We start from the raw sequence: 23,373 nt of genomic DNA on the forward strand, positions 1-23,373 counted from the left end.
GTCAGATGATGTAAGGGAAATTGGGTATTCCTCAGGCGATCACTTTCTAGTTTATCCTAAAATGTTTATAATGGAAGACTGTAACATTACCTTTAAATAATAGATGACAGCTCATTTATTGTTAATGCTCTGTTCCATTGACAATAGGGTGAGCTATAGGTCGGCTGGCTTTTTAAATCTTTCCCTGACCCAGCAGTAGATTTCCCTTCCTTCCTGCTATTCAGTCCCCTGAAAGAAGTCCAATTTGCCCCTTGAATAGCTTTTACATAGTACGGTTGACTTAACTTCATGGGTTGAACTGGATGGGCTGGTGTCTTCTTTTCTTTTTTTTTTTTTTTTTTTTAACCTTACTCTGTAACTTCTGTCCGGCAGACAGGTAGAAAGAGGGCGATTAGTGCCAATGACAAAACAGAGGCGGGTTTTGTACCTTGTATGGTCATCCATGAATTACTAGCGGCTGCTTCAGAAGACAACTCTTCTGGAAGCAAGAGGAATTGGCATCTTGGTAAGAATTCAATTTTATATTCCAGTGAAGGTTCTGTGGATTTTTTTCAATATTTTCAGTAGACTTGCAATGTTGATTAGAACATTAATGGTCCCAAAGTTACTGCAGTACAGTATTGCTTGGTGTGTCGGAAAGACTGCTTTTCATTGGAGCTAATAGAGAATCCATCAGAGGTAGCATTGCCACATTGTTTATGACCAATAGGAAATAGGACAGGCTAGAATGACAGCAGGAGGGTCAAAGTTAGGTTAAGCAAGTGGAGATTTCCCTCCCGATGTCCATAAAGTCCCCTGTCAATTTAGAGTTGTGTAGGCTGCCATTGAGGAGTTCATTGATGAGTTCTGCTCTTAAGAATGTTAGTTCACAGCTTGTCACGCTGATGCTTTGGCTTTGGGTCTGACCTGGAACAAGTACTGAAAATAAATGTGATTCATGGCAACTCCCATACTTCTCTTATGAGCAGTTTATCTTAAGAATTATAAGCGCGGTTGGGAATTGGTTAGACTGGCTGATGTCCATTTTTATACATGAACTCTCATTGGGTGTGGGTTCAGTGGTGTGAATAGAAGGCATACTTGGAGGATGCCAGTAATTGTAACTAATGTACCTACACTTATGAGTAGCGGTTTTAGGTGCACTATAACACACTTACTGCAGTATGAATCACCATAGTGCCAACTTGTCCTCTTCTATGCCTAAAATGTTACATTATTCCAATGATATCTGAATATCAACATCTAGTGGAGGTTGGGAAGAGCTGCTCTGACAAGAACATACACTTTGACGGAATTTACCTACTATACTCTCCTTATCACAGTCTCATTAAAGTATATGTAAACCCTGAGCTCTCTTATACGAAGCTTGAATCCATGTTGCAACCAAGTACCAGAGATGGGGACACCCACCTTTGTGCTTTATCCCTATCTTATAATGGCTGAAATACCTGACTTCTCTATACTTAAGCAGAAGTGGAGAGCTGACATCCCAGATTGGTCTGAGTAATGGGAATTTCCTTGTACTCATCTGGTGTCCATCAGGGATAATTTAAGATTACTCATCGGGCTTATTTTGCACCGTACAGACTCTGTTAGATGGATCCGAATATCTCCTCCTCCTGTTGGAGGTGTACTGATTCCCCTAGAGACCTCATACATATGTTTTGGTCGTGTCTGATTGTCTCCTATTGGCAAAATGTACTAGCTTTTATAAATAAGGTGGTGCAGATCCCGATTACTTTAACACCTTCATTTTGTCTATTGGTGTTAGTAGAAGAATTCGCTCCTTTGGCAGCCTGGAAAACCCTATTACTTTTACTACTATTACTATTACCTACTTTATTACTATTACTTTTTACCATTACTATTTACCTATTACACTTAGCTGGAAAGAATCTTTCCCTCCTTCGTATTGTTTCTGGATGCATTTAGATAATTCCAATCTCCCTCTGTATAGGGATACTTACCTTAACAGAGGTTGCCCCAATATGTTTTACAAAGTTTGGTCCTGTTGGCTGGATAACGCCGCAACAGCCACTCCACTGAATTTATAATTGATTGTGGGTGATGTGAGTTTACAAATACTTATCGATGCTTCTATGTATTATCTATTTCTGTGCTAGAGCCATGCACCATTTATATTATTCAGTTAATTTTATTACCAACTGTGGTTGCTGTACAGTCTTCTACGGACCACCCAAGGTTATTTTTCTCTTTTTATAACTTTTGAATGTTTTATTGCGTCTGCCACAATTTTTGTTTTGTACTACTTTGCAAAACTTGACAAAGAAATAAAAAAATTAAAAAAAAGTATATGTAAAACCAATCATCAAAATTAATTTCCAATGTTAAAATCTGCAGCATTTATTAAATAATATTTGGCCATCTTGCCATGAAGGTCCTTGTGCAGGTATTTCCTGTTGGAGTATAACACTTTGTTCCTGTGTTCCAATTGTTCCAATTGTTCTTTTCTGATGTCGTCCCATTGCATGTTCTACACACAGGCATGACCCACTGTTGTCACCATCAATAAAGCTGCTCTGAGATATGGTGTGCAGCAGTAATTGAAGTTGAAAGCTTCTGATAACAAAAGAGGCTGCAGATCAGCAGGTCTTCCATGTAACGAAGGTGAAAATAAGTAGTTTATTTTAAAAAATGGCAGTTTGATGCACAGTGTTATCGTACCGTCATTCCATTAGGGTTTACATCTACTTTTAATATTTTTTTTTTGTTCAATACCTTTCCTGGGTATTTTAAAATTGAGTTAAGTGGGGTACACACTAGTAGAAAATCTGTCAAATTCCCGTCCGAGGTAAAATTGTACGATTTTCGGCTAGTGTGTCTGTACACAACTTTCAGCAGCCGATGCCGACATTTTCAACGAAAAAAAACGGAGGGACAAACACCAAAATTTTTATTGTCCGTCCCCAGACGACCAATTTTCATTTTAATGTTTATGCAGTACGTCCATGAAAAATCGGATACGAAAGACCGCGCATGATCTGAAGTTGCTGACAACCCGGAAGTCTAGGAACAAATGTCCCCCAAAAAAAAAAATCGGACGAGAAATTTTGTGATTATTTATGCACTGTCAACTAAAAACGGTTATTAACGCTGAGCAAGAGAGAGAAAAATCGGAGGATATTTAGTCCGATTTTCGTCAAGTGTGTACGGACCTTTTTATAGTATCATACCAACCCTCAGGATCCCGGTGTCCTAGAAGACACTGTTAAAGTGTCCATTCACACTGATACGACTTGTCAGGCGACTTGGTCAGCCTGACAAGTCACGCACCGTTGCGTCCCATAGTGTAGTACAGGAACTGTTCTAATAGGAGCGACACAAGTCGCTCCGAGTTAGAAAAAGGGTCCTGTACTACTTCGGGGCGACTTGCATAATCATTCATTTTATGAAGTCCGTGTGAGTCGTGCCGAAGTCTCGGTGCACGCGACTTCACAGGTCGCCCCGAAAGTCGTGCCGCTTCAGTGTGAACCGGCACTTAGAGATTTCTCTCTAGTGTATTTTGCATTCATGTAAGCAAATGGGGAAATAGTGCTGTCACATCATGTTTCTCAGTAAATTCTTTGCATAATTGTGTAGTAAAATCCACTGTAAAATGGATGGATCATAACCTAATTGCACATGTTTTGTGACTGGTCAAACAAAACATTCTTGGCCTCTGGTGATTGACTAAATAATTAGCCAAGTGAAGGCACCAACAAGGTCATTAGCACCACTAGGGAGAACGTGCCATGAGAATGGAATATGCAAATAGGCTGCTGCCTTGCTGAGATTAGGCAGACTAAATAAAAAAAAAAGTTTGATCAATGGTTTGTTGTTTTTATTCCTGAATTACTCAGATATTATAGCTGTGTGCTCTGGCCAGTGTAAAATGTAACGTCGTTTGATCTCCGTACATAATCCTGTATTATATTAAAACCATAGCAGATAAGTTTATCATTCATTGCTCTGTTACTCCTTCCTCGTTCATCCTCTGATGTTCAGCCAAAAGTGATGTTTGATGTCAAGCTAATGCAACATGTAGATTAATCGAGGCTGTTTTGTGATGTGTACACACGAGGGACGGACGAGCATCCAGCCGTTATGGAGTCACCTCTTGCTGGCTGAGCATCATGGGAGAGGGATCTGAGCAGCTGGGACACAGTATCTCGCAAGCTTGTTATCTGTCCATACTGATTTTGAAGACCTTGGAGCATGGGTGACCGTTACATAACTCACAAAATATTTTAGCTTTTATTTTAACACCACAGAACAATGCTTGACCTAAAAACCATTGTCTTTTGTTTATTTAACCACTTTAATACAGGGCACTTCCCTCCCTTCCCGCCCAGGCCAATTTTCCCCTTTTAGCGCTGTTGCATTTTGAATGACAATTGCGCGGTCATGCAACACTGTACCTTCACCAAATTTATGTCATTTTCCCCCCACAAATAGAGCTTTCTTTTGGTGGTATTTGATCACCTCTGCGATTTTTACTTTTTGCTAAACAAATAAAAAAAGACCGAAAAGTTTAAAAAAAAAAAAAAAAAATTTTGTTTATGTTATACAATTTTGTAAATAAATAATTTTTTTCCTGCACTGATGAGCACTGATGAGACTGCACTGACAGGCACTGATGAGGAGGCACTGATGGGGTGGCACTGATGGGGTGGCACTGATGGGGTGGCACTGATAGGTGGCACTGATAGGCGGCACTGATATGCGGCACTGATAGGCACTGATATGTGGCACTGATAGGTAGCACAGATATGCAGCATTGGTGGGCACTGATAGGCGGCACTGCTGGGCACTGATAGGCGGCATTGATGGACACTGATAGGTGGCACTGACGGGCATTGATAGGTGGCACTGACGGGCACTAATGGGCACTGATAGGCGGCACTGGTGGGCACTGATGGGCACTGATGGGCGGCACTGATCGGCACTGACAGGCGGCACTGATGGGCACTAATGGGCACTGATAGGCGGCACTGGTGGGCAATAATGGGCACTGGTGGGCGACACTAAAGGATGGCAGTGATGGGCACTTGTGGGCAGCACTGATAGGGAGGACACTGGTGGGCATCACTGATGGGGAGGGCAATGGGGGGCTCCCTGAGCCCTGATTGCCATCCCTGGTGGCCATAGTGGGCATCCCTGGGGTCATAGTGGGCATCCCTGGGGTCATAGTGGGCATCCCTGGTGGATCTAGTGGCATCCCCCCCCCCCGAGGGTCTGCACTGGTAATCAATGATCTGATTACCAGTGCCGACCCCCCCCCCCTGTCAGGGGAGCCGCCGATCGGCGCTCCTTTACTCGTGCCTGTCAGGCACGAACTAAGGAAAGCCGATCAACGGCTGTTCCTATTTACTATGTGACCAGCCGTGATTGGACACGGCTGATCACATGGTAAAGAGCCTCCGTCAGAGGCTCTTTACCGAGATCGGAGATGCAGGGTGTCAGACTGACACCTCGCATCACCGATCGCCGCTCTGCGCGCCCCCGGGGGGCGCCCAGAGCGGAGTTATCCTGCCGCCGTCATATGACGTCCGGTCAGGATAACTCAACCACATTCCCGCCGTCAATCTGTAATAGGGCGGGCGGGAAGTGGTTAAAGGGGAGGGTTTATTTCAATCTTTTAGCCTTCCATAGTTTAAAATGGACCTGAACTGAAAGCTAAGATTTGCTATGTCTTTAACTTCTAGAAGTGTTAACTGTACCCAAGCAGTACTCTGAAAAATGTGCCCCTTGGGCTTGATTTCCTCCTGGAAAATGGCCAGGGCCTCTGATAAGACGGTACAGCCAGCCCTCCTGTACTGGGCCCGGGCCCCATCAGTTTAAAAGGGGGACCCAGGTACCTGCTGAGCAGGAGGGTCAGCTCTACTGCCTTTTTGCAGACACCAATCCTATTCTGCCTCCCACTGCAGTGCTGCCAACTTCTCCTCCTCTTTCTCCCTCCGGATGCACTGCAGAGAGTGTGGTTCTAGCATATGCGCCCCTTCCATCTGCTGTCTGGCCCCCCCATATGCCCCCTTCCCACTGCAGCACTGACGGCTTCCCTCCACTCCTGCTGGCAGCTGCTCTGGGCACACGGGTATGTTTCAGGATGGAGAACAGGTGAAGGGGTCATTAAATATGTAATTACTGGCCTTCCTTTAATGAATTCATGTCCTTAGTAACTTTCGGCGGGGGGGGGGGGGTGGCTTGAGTAGGTTGTATGGGGACCCCTGATTTCTAAAAAGCAGGCCTGAAAATGGCACTGCACTTCTTGACATTTGACAGTGCTCAGGCACTCTTTCTGTAGCTCCCTAGCTTCATATTTGCAATGTGTGTTAGCCAAGATCTTGCTGCCTCTGACTACTAGTCTCACAGATTTGAAGTAAGATTTGATAATGTCACTACTGTTCACCATTCTAGTTGAGGTTTCTGTTCACCACGCCACCAAAAATTTGATCGCTAGTCAAGTGATCTATTGCCTGAAGAACACCCTGTTCTTCTTCTATAGGCTCATGCACACTGCAGCTCAAACAAAAAAGCTTTAAGGCATTTGAGCTTTAATTTCAGCTTGAAGAAGCATGTACTTTTTGGGCACCTTTTGCATGTTTTTGAGTTCCTTTTGAGCTTGAGAATAATTAAGCGTTTTTTTTTTTTTTGGTTTTTTTTTTTTTAAATCAAACCCTCCCCTCAGCTAATTGTCCTATTTTTGTGTTTTTTCAAGCTTCTTTGAGCTTTTTCATGCTCTATCGCAGTGATGGTGAACCTTGGCACCCCAGATGTTTTGGAACTACATTTCCCATGATGCTCATGCATTCTGCAGTGTATTTGAGCATCATGGGAAATGTAGCTCCAAAACATCTGGGGTGCCAAGGTTCACCATCACTGCTCTATCGTGGTGTTTTTTTATTTTATTTTTTGCGTTTTTGGGTACTTATGCGTCTTTTCTGCTTGAAAGCTCCTTTCAAAAATGTGAGTTTAGTGGGGTTTTTTGTTCTGCCTGTATGACATATGCCTGTAAACTCCGGAAAATAGTTTACAGGCATATAGAGTGCATGAACACATTGGCTAACATGGAGGGGAGTTTTCAGGCAGAAGAAAAAAAGAGCTCAAAAGCCTGTAATAGCAGCTTCTTAAGGCCCCAGTCTCACCTGAGTGCATCGTTTTCAGGCGTTTTTTCAGGCTTTTTCCAGGCGTTTTTTGCAGGTGTTTGGAGGCAGGCATTGACATCTAACAAAAACACTTGTAGTCTGCCAAAAAAGAAGCTCCTGTACTTTTTTGCTTTTTGAGCATTTTGAGACTTCAGAGATGAGCGTTTTACGAGCTGAAATACGCTCAGGTGTGAACAGGGACTTAAACTGCAGTGTGCATGAAACCTAATAAAAAGGCCACCTCCACACAGAGGTAGAGAACAGAACATGGTAGGTCAATGTGAAACGATCAACTGCTGGGAGTCCCCAGACAATACTGCTAATGAGTCTTTTGTCATCCGCTTGGTCCTCTTTAAAGAAACATTCTGATCAAACATCAAAATTTTACAATTAAACCATAAGGCTCGATTCACACCTATGCTTGTTTCTTTTGAGAATTTCTGTAGTGCGTTTCAGTGTTGTTTTTTTTTTTTTTTCTTTTAACAGTGATTTTGCCTTAATTTCCTTTTTTTTTTTTTTTTTTTTTTTTTTGTGGAAAATTTGTTGTAAAAACGTACTACGTTCTTTTCTGCAGCTTTCTCCATCGAAGTAAATTGAACCAAAAAAAGCACCGTTTTGCATTTAAAAAAGTTCCTGACCTTTTCCAAAGAACCCATGTTAAAAAATAAATAAAAATAAAAAATAAAGTCATGAATTTGTGCAAAAAGCATGAAAAAATGCATTGGTATGAATGGAGCCTAGGTGTGCTTTAAGACATTAGCTCAGTATTTAACCCCTTTTTTTCCCCCTTTCATCAATCTCTTCAAAAGTATCAAATGGACTCTGCTTCCATAATGTAGAAAACTGCCTATTGGCTGCTCCGCCTGCCCCGGTTGTTCGGTACTTGGACACATGTAACAGCCGAAGGCAATTTAAAGCAGTATTAATCACAAAACCAAAAATGTAATACAGTAATCCCCCGCTACATCGCGGTTCAGTTTTTGCGGTCCCGGTAATTCGTGGTTTTTTTTTGTAATGTTATTTTACTATACAAATCATTGAAAATGAAATATTTTTGTGTTTTCCATAGCTCTTGCTATGTCTCTCAGTATCTTTTATGTGTTTAAATGAGTTTCTATTGTTTTAAAAGTGTGTTTAAAGACCTTAAAATGCTTTTACACGTACAGGGACAGTAAAAAAAATCATGCCTACAGTGCATTTTAATAGGGTTTTTCTATATCGCGGAATTTCACTTTTTGCGGCTGGGTCCGGAACGTAACCCCCGGAGGGGGGTTTACTGTAAATTGCAGCTTTTCAATCATCAGATATGGTGGCTGCATTCATTTTCTTTTCTTAGGCTTTTTTTGCCTCTGCACCTGGTGAGCTGGCCAGTAACACTCCTCCTGTATTAGAGTGCCTCCACTCTGGATTAAGGACACAGGGTCACTTTTGGACAGCAGAATTGTTAGTCGGGGGGGGCGGGGATTGTTGGATGGACTAGCAGATTTAAATACACTAGCAGATTAAAGTCAAGTTCCAGCTGATACTTTTAAAAGCCATTACTAACAGTTTTTTCCTTTTTGGATAAAGGTTTTATATAAATAAAGCTGATCGTTGTAAGCACACATGTCAGTGTTAGTTGCATTGTCTCAGCTTTATAACTGATACATGGGCTGGAGAGCTTTTTCCTTTTGAAAATGAAACTAACTGACTGGACCAGCAGGTGAAAATGTTAAAAGAAAGCAAGCATAAAAAGGAAAATGAATGCAGCCATCACATCTAAGAAATGGTAAGCTGCAATATAAACATAGAAACATAGAATGTGTCGGCAGATAAGAACCATTTGGCCCATCTAGTCTGCCCAATATATCTGAATCCTATGAATAGTCCCTGGCCCTATCTTATATGAAGGAAAGCCTTATGCCTATCCCATGCATGCTTAAACTCCTTCACTGTATTTGCAGCTACCACTTCTACAGGAAGGTTATTCCATGCATCCACTACTCTCTCAGTAAAGTAATACTTCCTCATATTACTTTTAAACCTTTGCCCCTCTAATTTAAAACGGTGTCCTCTTGTGGTAGTTTTTCTTCTTTTAAATATGCTCTCCTCCTTTACCGAGTTGATTCCCTTTATGTATTTAAAAGTTTCTATCATATCCCCTCTGTCTCTTCTTTCTTCCAAGCTATACATGTTAAGGTCCTTTTAACCTTTCCTGGTAAGTTTTTTCCTGCAATCCATGTACTAGTTTAGTAGCTCTTCTCTGAACTCTCTCTAGAGTATCTATATCCTTCTGGAGATATGGCCTCCAGTACTGCGCACAATACTCCAAGTGAGGTCTCACCAGTGATATAATGTTTGCTTGTGGTTTTAATACCACTTTAAACAGGCTTGCCATTATTCTTTACGTTCTTTACAGACCGAGCACATGCTGCTCCTTCCTTTTTTTTTTTTTTTTTTTTTTTCCTGGCGCATGCAGGTTGAGCTTCAAAGTGCCATAAAGACTCTGTGCCTACTGAAGGGATTATTTCTTTCAATATAGGAAAAGAGACTAACCAATTTTTTCCCCTTCTAGTATTCAATTATACTTGGTACTGTCCCACCACCAGAACAAATCTGGCTGGCTTTACTCCCAGGGGTTAGCGTGAGATACTCAGTGAATTCTAGCAGTTTCATACACAACCATGAAGGGCATCCCAGGGCACCAATACAAGATCCTGCTGGGTATCCAAGGCCGTTTTTAACATTAATGGGGTTGTAAAGTCAGAAGGTTTTTTATCTTAATGCATTCTATGCATTACCACTCGCTGACCAGCCGCAGTAGTTCTACTGCAGCAGGTCGGCTCTGTTATGTGAAACGATGTACCTGTACATCATTAGTGTGGCCGATTGGCTAGAGGGGGAGCCAATTAGCGGGTCTATCGGTGGGCGCGATGACCACCGGGGGTCGCTCCCTATGGAGACAGAATGGCGGTCTGCCGAAGTAAACTAGGCAATCCGTTATTGTGTCAGTGATGAACACAGGGATCCTGTGTTCCTCCTATTTAGGAACACAGATCTCTGTGTTCATCCAGTAAGTACATCCCACACACAGTTGGAAAGCACCCCCATGGCATACATTTAATCATTTGATTGCCTGTGGTGTTCCCTGCCAGTGTCATTAGCACAATAACCGTGCATATTTTTAGCACTGATTACTGTAGTAATGTCACTGGTCCCCCCAAAAGTGTCAGGTGTCCGATCTGTGCGCCGCAATGTTGCAGTCCTGCTAAAAATCGCAAATCACCGCCAATACTAGTAAAACAAAATAAATAAAAATGACATAAACTTTCCCATAGTTTGATAACCTTTGCACAAACCAATCAATATACACTTATTGGGATTTTTTTTTTTTTATCGAAAATATGTAGAATGCAAATTGGTCTAAAATGACGAAAACATTTGAACCACCAAAATAAAGCTCGGTTTGTGGGGAAAAAAGGACATCAGTTTTATTTGGGTACAGCGCAATTGTCAGTAACGCAGTGCTGTATCGCAATAAATGGCATGGTCATTAAGGGGGTAAAACCTTCTGGTCCTTAAGTGGTTAAGACCTGTGTTCAGCAACCCCCCTAACACTTACCTGAGGTCCCTCTCTGTCCAGCAATGTCAACGGGTGTCACAGCCATCCCAGATTCTCACTCCTGATTAGCTGAGGCATAGCAGCAGTGCCATTGGCTGCTGCTGCTGGCACTCAGTCAGCTAGCCAATCAAGCAAGAGAAAGAGAGAGGGCAGGGCCGGGTCAGGGCTCTGTGTTGAATGGACACAGGGAGCTGTGACTTTGCTCGGGTGCCCCCATAGCAAGCTGCTTGCTGTGGGGGCACGGAGCAGGAGGAAGGGGCCAAGAGAGCCGAAGAGGGACCCGAGAAGAGAAGGATCCAGGCCACTCTGTGCAAAATGGACTGCACAGGGCAGATAAGTATAACATGTTTGTTATTTTTATAGGAAAAAAACAAGACTTTACAATCACTTTAATGTTGCAGTCCTTAAGCTGGTAGAGGAAGATGAGGCTGAATGTTACTCGGTCAACAGAGAATGACTGCCAACTCTGCTCTGCATTACTTTTTCATCCAGTCCTGCAAAGCAGCCTCTATATTACCTTCCCATCTAATTTTGTTGCCAAATTTACCCAAAAAATGTCTATTGGTGGCTAGACAAAAACGACTAAACAGTTTTGAAAAAAATAAATAAAATTGTAAATCTATTTGGTGTTGCTCCTGCTTATTTTTCTGCCCTTGACGAGGCATAGCATCTGCAGCAACTATCCTGTTTTTAGGATGCAGAGCTAAGAAGGATCATTGTCAGGCTCCCGGAATTACTGCGATAGCTAGCTGTCTTCTGAGAGTACTAGAAAGCTGTCAGATATAGATTAGAGGGCTAAGCCCAGGTGGTTTAATGCACCTCACTAGACTTAAAGCGGAACTAAACCCATCAATTCCACAGTTTTAAAAATTAGGTATATTTCCGACATGCTGGGAATGCGAACTGTCACGTGTGCTTGTGCTTTCAACCAAACTGTCAAACTATCAAATGGCTGGAGTCATAACTGATCACATGTGCAGCACCATGGCAGTTACAGATCAAACAGGCTGGTCATTAGTGGTGCACCGAAATGAAAATTCCGAAACCAAAAATTCAGGATGGACTTGGCTGAAACCGAAATTTACGTTTTTAAGAAAAAATCAATATACTTAATTTTATATTTGATGTTTTAATATCATGAATTTAAATGAATATTTATTGTCGGCCATTAATGGCACCTGTTGAAGCTGTGGTAAAAATCTTGCTTGCTGCATTTTTGGTACATATTTGGTCATCTCCTCATTGAAATGCATTGAAAATGCAGCAAGTATGCATCGAAAATGCATCCGTTTTTAAAGCATTTTTTGAGTCACTTGACATGAAAAACACACCAATAGCGTGGTAAAATCATGGCAAAAACCCGGGAAAATCACAGGCATTTTCAACAGCCATTATCTGCACCTTTTTTGTTTTCGGCACTATTTTCGTCCGATAATTTTTGGCAGGCCAAAATTTCGGTGAATCACTACTGGCCATACATGGAGCAAAATTTTCTTGATTCCTTCATCAACGCAGACAGTGTGGATGCGGGGAAAGCACAGAATAGAATGATTATGATTATAGCAGCTGCTAGCGATAATCGCAAGAGAATCCGGCAAGCTGGTTGTACCCAAGTTGATCGATCAACTGAGTTAATTTAGCCTGCCCATTAATTGTTAGAATCTCGGCCGGGTTCCTGCTTAACCGGCCGAGATTCGAACCATGTATGGTTGGCATTAGATGGCAGCTTCCTTGGCTGAAGGGGATTGGAGGGTTTAGTTTCTCTTTAAATCATAGAGTACCTTCTCTTTTTACAAAGGATCTAAATTCCTGGAATTCAGCTTTAAATTTTTTATAAAAATCCACGTCATGTGCACCAAATGCCTTTGCAAAGTAAGCCGTTACATTGAAGAAGTAGCCGTGCATCACAATGGTGCACATAGACTGTGCAGAGAACAAAGAAAATATTTATTTATTCTAGAGTTCAAGTTTGAAAATAAAAAAAGTGCAATTTTGAAAAAAAAAAAAAATACTGACTTTAAATATCTTGTCTCCTTGGATTTTACGTCGGTTTCCATATATTGGCCTTTATTTACCGAATAGCTTCTTTTTCCAAGTTAGAAAAAAAAATTAAGAAAACACAAGATTACCCTTGGGTTTTAACGGTCAAAGGAAAGGAATCGCCGTGTATGTCCAACCGTCGCATCAGATTACGCAGAAGAGGGGATCTGGGGAGCTTGTCAGTCTCACGTTTCCATATAAATGTAGCCACAGATGCAGATGATTTAGGCTTGTGTGCTTGGGTAACATCAAATTAGAACAACATTATATGCATTGTGTGCATAGCCATGTGGAATTCTATGACTTGAAGCCATAAATGTTGGCTACTGAACACTGAATTAGTTGTCTAACTTGGCCTATCTGCATATGGCTATTGGTTTTTATCTAGGCATGACTGTAGTGCACCAGTCCACCCCCTGCCTAAAATGTCTTTGTTGCTAGTAATCTGGCATTCTGGAAATCCTCGTTCCTTAGCCTGTGAGTAAGCAGGCAAGGTATTCTCAACTCTAGCCATTTTAGAATTCCTGCTAGTGCACACAGTTTTGCAAAGAAAGAAAGAAAGAGATTGTACAGTGTATGGAAGAAGACTGGTCTGGACAAACCTCAAGGCAGCTCCTCAACGTTAGGAGTCCGCAACAATACAGCGCTGACATGGCTCTAGCAACCAGGCATGGTTGTAAATCATTAAACGGTCCTCCATTTAGACTTATTTGTTGTTGGACTGGTGACCCACCACATGGTGCACACTGCCAAATAGCAGGACCTTACAAATTCACTGGAAAGACCGTGCAGAGAAAGCTTGGTCCCACCTTCTGGTAGCATTTTCATGGTGGAGGGGTGAGGTCTAAGTGGAGGAGCTTTAAAGCTGAACTCTAGGCAGATAAAAGATACAAATTAATTTTACCTCTGTAGCCATAATACATCAGTACATGTCTAGAGCGCTAGAGAAAGAGGCTCCTTGTGCTGCTAATCGGTTCATGTGCTGACAAGCATGCTTGTAGGAAGAGAAAGCAGAATGTCAGATGAGCTAATCACTGGGCTGCTTCTCCTTTCACTGTCCAGTCACAGCCGGCAGGTCCAAGCTCAGAGATAATGGGTTGAATAATGCTGGCCAACAGAGTGAAAACATCTAGTGGCAAAAAAATGTACGGCAGGGAATCGATCGATTGAGCGTAGTATTGCAGCAAAAGCTAGTTTTATCTTTTTTCTTTTCCTATGTTTTTTATTGACGTTGTCAATAAGAACATAAGATTATAATACAGCACAGTGACCATTCTTTGGTCCAGCTTCGTACATAGTACTTGATACAGACAGAAAAAAATGAAACCGTTTAACAGCTTGATAACTCCCAAACATATGCGTATCCACCGGTTCATTAGTCAAGTAGCAGAGCCATTGGTGACATATAATCTAAACGTTATAGACGCATAAGCGCGGTCACCAATAGAAAGAGCAGCCAATAAAAAAAAAACAAAGATAAGATAATGACAGAACAATATTTGTTCAACTCAAGTCAGCTAAGTAACGGTTACCTGATCAATTGCATGGACTTTTGCAAGTCCTTCAACGTTTTATCTAGTACCGAGGTCACACTGGACCAACAATGGCTTGGAATGTAAACCAGCTTATGGAGAGGAAAAAGCATAAAAGAGAAGAGAATGAAAAGACAAGGAAAAGGTATGGAAGACTGTGTACCAGACATGCACCCTCTTAAGCAGCGAGCAGGTGTCTCTCCATCTAGATCAGGAGGGTTCTAAAAGATATTTCATCCAGGGATTCCATGTTTTCTTGATGCTGGCCTGCTTATCCCGAAAGATGGCCATCACACATTCATTGATCATGATCCAAGTTAATTTTGCCTTTAAGAGTTCAAAGGGAATCTTAGATGATCTCCAGGATTGTGTGATGGATATCCTAGCGGTTGTTTTATCTTTTAATTAGTTATTTATTCTCATCTTATTTTTGACTTGAATTCAACTTTTTTTTTATTAACTGTTGCAACCTGGTGATTGACATGTGTCCAGTCCTGTGAGAAGAAACTGCAGTCCAGCTAGAAAGCTTGCTGGGTAATGAAGCTCTGGTAAATTATTTGTTTTGTATTTGGTTTCCATATTTCATGCTTGTGCGACTTGTCATGCAACTTTGGAGATCAGAGTTGCATGTCAACTCATTGACCATGTTTTCCAATGATAAGCATTTATATATGTGCGACTTAAAGTTGCAGCAACTTCTAAGTAGCTAATGCACTACTTTGGTCTGACTTTCATACATCTTGAGAGCCATAGACTTCAATGTTAACCACCATAAGTTGCATGAAAGTTGTACCTGAATGTTAAACTATGTAGCAGTTGTGGAACACTTGTCCATTATCACTGGTCAAAGCCAAAATCGTATCCAAGTTTCACCCATCCAAAGTTGCACTCCAAAGCCAGTGCAACTTTGGAGATGTACAAGTGTGAATGGAGCCTTAGACTGCCTATCATTTTAGTAAGGTAGCACAAAAAATAGTGGTTTTCACATTGTATCATAATTTCAATTGACTGTCTTCAGATCTGTTAGCCAATTTCCCATTGGTCAGTATGAATTACCATGATCTATAGATCACATTTGCAATCATAATTGGACCATTAGAAAATGATAAAAATTAAAGTGTTGGCGTCCATTTTTATGTCACGTATTCTGCTTTCCTTCGTTTTGTTGTGCCAGGAAGAGTTAATTGGGCTGCTGCTGGCTTGTGTTAAGCTGTCATCTCAATTGTTAGTGTTGCAAGTTATTCATGTCAGACAAATGCCTTGAAGCCAGTTTTCAGAGTAACAAGATAAAGATGTCCCTATTTCATTAACAGTGGAAAAAATGACATCCTGCATCCTTTGTAATTAAACATTGTGTAATGCTAGATGATTAAACTGCTCCTAAAAAGAGAATTTACCATGAAAACTCATCTGGGTTTGTAATGGCCATCGATGGCTGTCACCTCAAATGTATTTCATGTTTATTTCCATACTGGTTCCCACCGGCCAAACAAATTAGCTTTTCATCTTTGTTAGATTAGGTCCTCAGGGGAGGATTAGCGAGGCCCATGTTTGGTTTTTGTCACCTACATACTGTATGGAAATCATTTGGCTGAGTATTAGCTATTAGGCCTTATGCACACTGCTGCTGTTAAACTCACTATTTTGTAAACTTGAAGGTTTTTTCGTTTTCTTTTTTTGTTTTAACTGCCCTTAAACTCCCCTCGGTTTTATCCCTTGTGTCCATGCCCACGTGGACATTTTTAGCAGTTTATCAGCAAAATCATGTTTAAGAGGACTAAAAACACTGAAACGCTCTCAAACTGTAGGCACATTTAGCACTTCAGCGTTCATTTTAATGGCCAGAATAAATTAAAATTCTGTCAATGAGATAAAGTCCCAAACTCGGTTAAAATCTGATAAACTCCCTTAAACGGTTTTTGAAAAATGAAGCCTTGAGCGCCGTTCACACGGGCACCTCTGTTTGGCGGACTCCGCGTGCTCAGCAGGAGATCGCTCTGCTGATCTGTGCTGAGCAGGTGCTCGACGGGTCCGTCTCTGCTAACTGTGCAGAGCGGAACCAGACCCGGTCCTGCTCCCCTCTATGGGGAAATCAGGTGAAAACGCACTGCCAGTCTGTTTTCATTCCATCTCTCAGGCGGGTGGAAAAAAGGACCACCATCCGTCTGGATTTTGCGGGCGGGATCGGATCAGATAGTGGCGGATGTCAGTGGACATGTCTGCTGACATCCGCCACTCCATAGGGGAGAATGCAAGGTCCTATCAGGTCCGCCTGAAAAACTGAGAGGTGGACCTGATCAGACAGCCCGTGTGAAAGGGGCCCAAAAGTAGACTTGAGCTGAAAGTATACTTTTGCTGTGTTACAGGGACATTCAGAAATGTTGTTATTGTGCCTAAACCGCACCTTTTGTCTGGAATTCATCCTGCGAACTAGAGTACTTCCTAGTATGTGAAGGTCCCAAGGCACTCCTGTGCCAAAACCCTCATAACTGTGTATCTACACTGTGAGAGCCAAGGCACCGTGCCATTGACTGCTAGTCTCGGAATAACTGGTGTGAGAGTTGATGTTACTACTTCTCTTCACAGAGATGAAACACTGTAAGTCCATAACAGTGAAAAGATTGGCTGCAGAGAGACCACAGGCAATACTGGCGACTAGTCCTTTCCTTTTTTTTGTTTCTTTTTTGCCTTTTTTTTTTTGTTTTTGTGCACAGCTTACAGATTTTAGTTCCTTTTGGAAGGACCACCAAACTTGAATTACTTGCTGGTTTTCTTATGGTGTACATTGAACAGCTTTATTTTCTTAATTGGATATTAAAGGGGTTGTAGGCTTGACGGCCGGTTCCCTACTGCGCCTGCACGAAGCCAGCTGCACATTCTAATTGGCTTGGCAGCGGGGAAAGAGGACAGAACTTCCGGGGGACAGTGCCGTGGCACTGTCTCCTGGAGGTAGGGAAGGGTACCTGTCAAAAACAGCATTTTTATAAGTGCCGTTGTAACGGAACCTCAACCCACACTGTACTTGTGGGCTTCCATCAGTATACGGCTTCCTCCCAGTCATGAACATATATATCAGATTTTCCCAGCCACCCCATACAAAGCTAGCCGACAACTTACCTTGTACTGGAATCTCCATTTATTGAACAGTCACACAGAATTTATATACAGCATGGACCCCCCCCCCCACCCGATCAGATTACCACACACAGGTCAGGGGTTGCCTGATTACATTATCATATGCAGATGAAATTGTATACAGAAATAGAATTAGCCTGAACTAATTATCTAGCCATCTGGACAGAAACAATGTGTGGTTATTAACATTTAACAATGGAACAGAAAGACTTAACACAATCCACATCACACCTCAATAGACAGACGATAGGAAAAGACTGCCATTGACAGTCTGTCTGTCTTCTACATTGAAGTATATGGAATACACATCTAAGCATTGCTTTGATTATTTAGAAGACTTCATGGCAACTGGCTATAGGTCTCAGTGTAAAGTGGGATTACCTGGTTAGTCTGAGTTAGTCAGGTAAGTCCCAAAGAGCCAATCATCATGGCAGCTTCCTTGACAAAGTTCCACGTAGTTTGTAAGTTTGTCTCGGCAAGGCGCATGGAGCATCTCATAGCTGATCAGTCTGTGGAAGTCTGGTTTGGGCAGGCCAGACTGGGCTTCTTGGTCACCCTGTGTCCCAAATAGACACAGTGGGACTTAGACATAAGAGGGGTCTAGGGGGCTGAGAGAGGGATTTCCCACCACTCTAAGGTAAGCTGTGTTCCACGGACCTCCCAACCAAAGTGACTCCCGTCACAGACATTATTGCACGTTTTAGCCACGTTTAGCAGCCTTTCTCTGCCCTCTTCTACTTTCCAACCTCAAATCCAACTACTACAGCTTAAAAAGGTCTGATGTGGCCATAACGCTGTACGAAGCCTTTAGCAGCATCAGGCGTTTTTACAGATTAACGCTGCTGCTCCAGAATGCGCTGGCCCTGGTTTTTTTTTTTTTTTTTACAGCTTAAAAATGCCTATGCCACTTGTGCCTGTGTGTGCATGAGGCCATAGATTAACATGGAGGGGCCTTTTTAAGCTGCAAAAAAAAAAAAAGGTCTGACGGTCCTAAAAGCAGCTGTAAAAGCGCCCTGTGTGCATGAGACCTTAATATCGCTTTATAGTAACCAGAGGAACAACATTTTCACTTGAGGTCAGCAATGGCAGCTTACATGTTTCTCATTGCTTCACTTTATGGAAACTTAAGTAGCTTTCACTGGTTACACAGATGCTGCTCAGACAGTCTTGTGACTTACACCCATATTCCACATTCTATAGCCAGGCGAGTGACACTTTCTGGTTGTATTTTTCATCTTCTCACATCACATCTCCATCCTTCTCATTGGGCAATGACCCAGCTTTCCCTTTGTCCAGTGGGTCGGGAGATGACCCAGGAAAGCAATGTAGCTAAAACAGGAAGCAAGCGACTATTCTCTTGGCTGTGCAGTGTGGCAGAGGTGTGTAAATCAGTGGCTGAACATATTGTCACCTCCTTTGACAAGTGTTGTGTATTTCAAAGCCTTGCTGGAGTTGCACTTTAAATAAGCCATTGATTCATTGTGTAATGACAAGAGCTAATAAGTATGGAACAGCAGTAAGTAGGTTTCATAAATAGCTCTGTGTTTAGGTGATGTCAGACAGGAATTACCTGCAGTTCTTTTCTTTAGCTCAGCATGGCAATGAATGGGTATTACCAGTATAGAGGTGTGGGGGAGAGATCAGAGACTAAAACCGCTGCATGCTAGTTTTTTAACCTGATTGTTATGGAGAAAACCTAGAAGAAGGATGTTATTTCTTTTTTTTTTTTAAATCAATAAAAGCTTTATTGAGAAAAATTCACACCATTACATTCAATAAAAGAGACACTATCGGATGGCAGCTTCAAACCATAAACATTACATAGTCCACACCATGCCACAGTCCCCCCAAGTTGATCACACATAGGTACAGTTCGATCCACAGAAAAGAGAACATAGTATATGAAAATGCAGATGCAGGGAACTCCCCCACCCCAGACATTTGAACCAGACAGCCACACCCAAAGAATTACAATAACAAACGGTCCAGAACGAGATCATCAGGGGCCATGCCCGGACTATTCAACCATACTCCCCATACCTTTGAGAATTTCTGGGGCACCCCCCGATGTTGGTATATAACCTTCTCCATACGTAAAGTGGAACCCATCTGTTCCAGCCACATCCTGTATGTAGGTGCTGCCTGCGCTATCCAGTGTCTCAAGATAATTAAACGGGCCTGAAAGAGCGCCCGAGCGGCGGCCTCTCTCAGAAACCCATCCTCCACTATCGACTCCAGTATCCCAAAGGATGTTATTTCAGACAGGTTTATTTTACTGTTTTTGGTCCAAAGCAGTTTAGAGCACCTTTTCCTTACTGAATTGTTCATCCTACAATAAAAAGAAGACTGGAATAGGTAACTCTTCATATTGTAAATTTATTCATGGATGGCAGGTTTTCCCTGGGAGTGTCTTTTAACTGTTAACCGTCCTTCAATTTTCTAAACCTGCCACCTGCCAGATTATTTCATCAATTTCCAAAAGGAACACCTGTCTCTTTACCTGTGCTGCTGTATTATGTCATGTATGCCTGGATCTGCTATTGTTCAGTCTGTTCATCCCGTCTGTTAGAATAAGAAATAATCTAAAAGGTAAAATAGTTTCTTTTTCATCATATATGTTAAATCCAGGCGTATTTCAAGATTCTTTACATTAGAATGTAGCTTGTAGTACTGAGAAGGTTCTGACCCTATTAAATGCTGGCTGTTAAGTACCAAAATCCTCATAAGTCTTTCTAACGTGCAATGATTTATATAGGATTGGAGGTTTGCATTATACTTGACAAGTAAGGGAATTTTTTTCCCCCCTGCAAAGCTGCCAGAGAACCTGGAAAGTGCACAGTGCATGATGGAAAGTCAGCTGTACAATGTTCACCAATATGTATACAAGCCTCAATTTATGTACAGAATTTCAACAATTTAAATTCTGTTTTATAGGGTCAGTCCACTCAAAAGGAATATTTTAGCTTCTTGGTAGATTTGGGAGAATTAAAGAAGAATTCAAGGTATAGATATTTTATATATACCGTATATATCGGCATATAACACGCACTTTTTCCTCCTAAAAATGGAGGGCAAAACAGCAGTGCGTGTTATACACCGATATATATAAAAAAAAAAAAAAAAAAAAAAGGCCAGGCAGCGCTGAGAGGCAGAGGGGGCCGGGCAGAAGGAAGGACGAGTGGTCGCTGTCATAGGAAGTCCCGCCTCCTATGATAAGACAGCACAGTTACCCAATGCCAGGACATGTGACGTCTTATCATTGGCGCTGGGACTTCAGATGACAGCGGCCCCTCCTCCTCACTTCTCATTGGCCCAGCCCGCCCCCCGCTCTATGCAATGGTGCTGGCGAGGCAGCAATACTGGACACCGCACTGGCGAGGCTGCATTTATGGACACTGCGCCGATGAGGCTGCATTCATGGGCACTGGTGAGGCTGCATTTATGGACACTGCGCCGATGAGGCTGCATTCATGGGCACTGGTGAGGCTGCATTTGATTAAAAAAAAAAAGTTCTGAGTTCAAAGCTGTTTATTTCAAATGTAAGCTTTTTTACTAAAAATTTCCTCCAAAAATTGAGGTGCCTGCTATATGAAGGGCGTGTTATAAGCCAATAAATACCGTAATTACATGAGTCCAGCATGGGCCAATATAACGATGTCCCTGGAAGCTGGAAATCCCTGTAGTAGACGCCGGGGTGAATAAAAATTGATGATGTATAAGAAAAGAAAAAATATGATGTTTTTGATTTACACGGGATGTTTTTGATTTACATAAATTTCCTGTGCTGAGTGTGCTCCCTGCGTGCTTCGAGCACAGTAACAAGTGGGTACTGGAAAGCTCCTGATGCAAACTAGCAATTTGGAGCTTTCCGATCATGTGACCACTTTGACTGCCATCACAGCAGTCACATGATCTGAATGCCCTGCCTCTGCCTCCCAGCATTTAGACCCTGTTAAAGGGCAGGCAGGAAGGGGTTAAATTATATCTAAACCCTAACTAGATGACATTTAATAAAAGCTTTGTGTATCCTATTGTCTATTTTATTTTCCATACAAAAAAAAATAGTTAACTTTTTAAAACTATTTTTATATCTCAGTGCTCCTGATCTCCTTAAGCTTTTTTAGTCTCTTTCTGTCTACATGCAGTTCTACAATAGCTGCACATGCTTTCTGTGAATGGATTTTCTAATAATGACAACAGTGGGCCATGTCTGAGCAATTTGTGATAGCATGCCTCCTTGTTTGTCTCAACTAGGAGTGCAAATGACAAATGACAATGCATGATCATCGTTAGGCAAATAGTGGGGAAGATTGACTAAAACTGGAGAGTGCAAAATCTGGTGCAGCTCTGTATAGAAACCAATCAGCTTCCAGGTTTTATTGTAAAAACTTAATTGAACAGGCTGAAGTTAGAAGCTGATTGGCTACCATGCACAGCTGTACCAGATTTTGAGTAAGGATGGGCCAAATTCTCCCCTGTTTGGTTTGCAGCAGAACTCCCGAACAGGGGGAACCCTATTGAAGTCTATGGGAGCCAAACCGAAAAAAAATCAAAGTGCCCATTTTGAAGCATTTGATGCAAGTAATTGGCCATAAAAGGTGTATGGGGGTCTGGGTACTGCCCTGGTGGACATGTATCAATAAAAAAAAAAAAAAAAATCCTTTAAATGTAGTGACGGGGGGGGGGGGGGTCCCCTTAATGTGCCTATAAAGTTGCGCATCTGTAGCATGCATAAAACAAGCTGCAGCAAAAATGACATTTCTAAAGAAAAAACGAGTCAAATCCTATTTAAAATGACTCCCCCCAGTTAATACTAGGTCCTTTGGCACTGGTATGGATTTAGAGGGGAACCCTACGCCAAAATTAAAAAAAAAAAAAAAAAAAAAAACAGGGTGGGGGACCCTATGCCGTTTTTTTTTATTTTTCAACCAGCATTTTTTTTTTATCCAGCTGTCAGCAGGGAAACCCATTGACAGCTGATGACTCATAGGTTGTTAAGGACGCTGTAGCCAGCTTCCTGGCCCTGTTCCTCAACAACCAACATACACTGCGCCATGATTAAGCAAAGCCTTGCCCATTCAGGGCACATAATGCACTGTGTAGCGCTCAGTGCATTGCAGGGTGTTCATTGGGGCGAACACCCTGCAAATTCGGGTGTTCGATGAGCAGCCAAGCTGGCAAATGTTTAAACTGTTTGCCCATCCCTAATTTTGAGTGCTCCCGTTTATAGTAGATCTTCTCTTGTTTGTCGTCCTATACCAGGAAGTGCCTGGACAAGGACCTTCACAGCAGGTTCATGGGGTATTTTAATGAAAACTGCATATTTAAAAAGATTGAGAACCACTTGTGTAATTAGCTTGGGAAATCTTATGTAACATTTTAGTGAGAGCTTGGATCTACTTATTTTAAATATTTCTCTGTGATGAGAACATAACCTACCTGCTCAAGTAACAAGTAATGAAGCTGTACAGCACATTTGCTTTTGTCAGTGTGGGTAAAAGGAAGCCCTTTTTGCTGACCTGTTTGCAATACTTCTATTCCCAAACTACCCCAATGCAGGCTCTTTGCTACCTGCCACATTCCTGGCTGAAGTTGGTATCTGCACATTAGGCTGCCCCAGGGTTTTAGGCTTCCCAGGGCATTCTAGAAAATCATGGTGGCAATGTGCAGAAGTGCTCGCTATTGCATCATACAGGCAGATTACTATCTACTCTGTGATTACAAGTTCACTTTAGGGCTTTGGAACTGTCATAAAACCTGCACATGCAAAAAGATCTGTAAAAAATGCATCCTAGGGTGAAAAAGGCGTCAGTAATTGGTATCGGGGAGTATTTGTGAAAAAGTCTCGTTCCAGGGTTGCTGACAAAACATGGGAAAATTACTGATGGAGCATATTTTTTTACTGACAACCTGAAAAGTT

General features: G+C 42.0%; 1 protein-coding gene across 2 annotated transcripts in view; it reads left to right on the forward strand.

The window, feature by feature from the left end:
- The window catches only part of DAAM1 (dishevelled associated activator of morphogenesis 1), a 188,778-nt gene that overhangs the window by 20,540 nt on the left and 144,865 nt on the right, over window positions 1-23,373 (forward strand). The window lies entirely within an intron of this gene.

This window comes from Pelophylax lessonae (genome assembly GCF_965119305.1).
Source record: "Pelophylax lessonae genome assembly, chromosome: 13".
Classification (NCBI taxonomy): Eukaryota; Metazoa; Chordata; class Amphibia; order Anura; family Ranidae; genus Pelophylax; species Pelophylax lessonae.